Raw genomic sequence first — 3,124 nt, 5'->3', positions numbered from 1 at the left:
CCCTGCGCTTCTTACAACCCCGAGAAGCCGATAACAGATGTAGTACGCTTTGACCGTGGGAGTGGCGAGTTTAGAGTAGAGTACCTTGCTCCTGAGTCAATTAAGCACAAATGATCTCGACCGTTGATAGTCACTTCTACTAGTGGCTCGAGAAACATTGTCTGTGAACTCAGAAAATCACCTGTTACAGACCTTCGGCAGCCCTGTTGTTGAGGCATCTGATTAGATCCTGGTGCCTGATACTGAGGTTGAGGTCTATATGGTAGTACATTATTAACCTGAGCAGGATATGATCCTGCTGGTCCTGGCACCTGCTGATAAAGAACTGGGCAGTTTTGCGCCCAGTGTCCTCTCTTGTGACAAATTAAACATCTGTCATCTCTTACAAAAGTTCTCCTGTTTGCCCTGGACCCTCGACCATGTGCTCGTGATCTGCCACGATTTTGAAAGCCACTACTCATGGGTTGTGAATTCCATGAGTAGGACTGAGGCCCAGGTACTTGTGCTTGTGCGTTGTGTAAAAAAGCAGAAGGCTGTGCTGAGTAGCACCCGCAAGCATCTGCTTATCTGCTTTGTGTTGGTTAACTTAGTCTCTCATCTCTTTAATGTGTGCTTTTGTCAGCTGTGCTTGTAAGGATGAGAGTTCCTGTTCATCTTTTTTCTCTATCTTCTTTGTCGTGTCAATATACTGAATAATGTGAGCTGACCACTGCTCGAAGGGAAGAGCATTTAAGCCAATCACTTGTCTCAATAATTGTTGGATATTTACAGAAAGGGAAAACTCAACCTCACTGTTGAACAGCAAACCAACACTTTCAACCATCACAGGATCTTCACCACTGTAATTATGCCACAATTCACGCACCCTAATGAGGTACTGGCTTCCCGTCTCCCCAGTCTGTGGAGGAATGCAAGACAACTTGACAATGGACTCATAGTGGATACTTCATCCTGACCACAGGCCAGAGCACGTGTATTACAGTGTGAAGTGAGACTGAGTCACCGTCTCCATCTGTGTTTGCTAAGGCTTCAACTTCCTGTAACATACCGAGAGAACTACAAGCTGTGAATATGCGTCTGAAATCACCCAGAGCTGGAGTGAACGGCGTGTACATCATTGAAACTCCACCCTGCGCTGTCTCAGTTTGGAGAAGTGGCATTTGAGTAGCGGGTCTCTCCAGACAGTCGTGTATATTGCCTCTGTGTCTGTCCTTACGTCGTGCAGAGAAGGCATAGGGCTTATCATCCTCACTACTGTCCTCACTTGAACATTCACTCTCAGTCATAGTCGGCACTGCCACATGACAGACATGCTTTTTCTTCCCTCCAGCACCAGAAGTATAACTATGAGTTTTCACTGAAACACCACACACTTTTTTCAACTTCTTCACAGGATTTGAAACTACAGAAGTACTATCATGGCCAGAAGTGCCAACTTCAATCCTGAGAGCAGCAGTCTGTGCTTCAGACTCTGCTCTAACACTGTCCAAATATTGTTGAGCGCTACGCCAGTCCTTATCTCTACCGGGAAAAGCAGCTGTCTATAATATTCCCCCATGTACAACAACTAGTGGTGAAACATTTTGATTACTCACGGCAGGGGTAACTAATGACATCTGGTGTTGTGCATTACTTTGAAATTTTGTCTCCCAGCTTCCTTCCTGCAAAGAAGTTTGAGAGGGAGGAGGGGCTGAGGGTGTGTGTGAGTGACCTCGAGATTCCTGTGAGCTGGAATCTGTGTGTGTATGCATCTGTGAGACTTGCTTTCTATCTGTATGTGCGTCACTGGAAAAAGTGGCAGACACGTGTACTTCCTTTACACTGGCTGTGGGTTTCTGAATATTTTCAAATTCAGCCAAAAAACAGAGACAGTCCTGAAGAAATGTCTCACAGTGTTTAACTTTAGCTTCTGTTTTGTGTTTCTGTAGTAAAGATGCTGTACTGTTACGCAGACGTGTTTTAGCAGCTGAGTGAGCTGCTTGTTTAATATACAGTCTTACAGCTCCCTCTGCTGGGGGAGCTTCGTTATAGGCACTGAACATTCCCTTCTCACACATCTTTTCAGCCCATGAAATAAAGCGCTGTATTTCACTACAATATTGGCTTGAATGTGCCAAGCCATTTGTTCAAAAGTTGATACAAAATAGCACCTAAAGACCCAGGTTTGCATTTGTGCCAGTCCTGAATAATATCACAATCAGCCATGATGAAAAAATATGTGCCACACGTGACACTGTCTGTTACGAGAGGCTCTTGGCCCAGTGAAAAACGGCCAACCTGCAAAGCTCCTACATCAGCCTAATTTCTGATGCACGCAGGTCCTCTGGGTTACCCCAGCCAATTAACACCGTTTTATCTCACAAGAACAGCCACCACCATAAGCTAATATACAGTTCCCCGTAAGCCTATTCCCACCCGGACTGAGTTCACAGCTGCACAAGGCACATCGAGTCACAGTGAATTCTCACAGCCGAACCTAGATGTGATACGCCTGTGAACAACGTTTTAATCAGCCTGTTATACAGTTAACCTCCCACATATTCCATGAAAAATAACAAACTGGCATTTTCCTTGTGCCGTTATTACATCTGGAATGTATCAAAGAGCATCTCTTCAGCTGAGATGATGCTCTGTCTATTCTCCAGCCGGAGGGAAATTAAAAAAGGAATCAGGCAATTTGGGGAGACAACTGCTACTAAGTAGCAGAAATTCACTTATAAAACATGAATTTTACGTCCCTTATTGATATCAAATTCTGTAATCATGACACTCATTCACAGATCAGCACATCATTCAAAAACAAATGTGTTTTATTATCCTTACTGTTTGAATCCAATTTAAAACGTCAGAGTGGGCAGTCCATACATCAACTTTACTTTAGTATAAGTTCAATGTGGAGGTTTTATGTATAAACAAAGGTTCCTGCCTTACCTCAGTTTGTGGTCAACCCAGTTTTATGTGTGGCACCACAGCACAGCTCGACAAAAACCCAAGAATTCACTCTCTCGTCTGGGAATCTCAGCCAAATCAGGACCAAATGGTGGATATGCAGCTCAGCCAGGCACAGGATTACCGCACCATCTGTTGGTCTGGGACAATGGACCGGTCGTCTTGAGAGTTCAGC

This window comes from Monopterus albus, unplaced genomic scaffold (genome assembly GCF_001952655.1).
Source record: "Monopterus albus unplaced genomic scaffold, M_albus_1.0 scaffold400.1, whole genome shotgun sequence".
NCBI classification, from domain to species: Eukaryota; Metazoa; Chordata; class Actinopteri; order Synbranchiformes; family Synbranchidae; genus Monopterus; species Monopterus albus.
Note: the sequence above shows the minus strand (reverse complement) of the source record.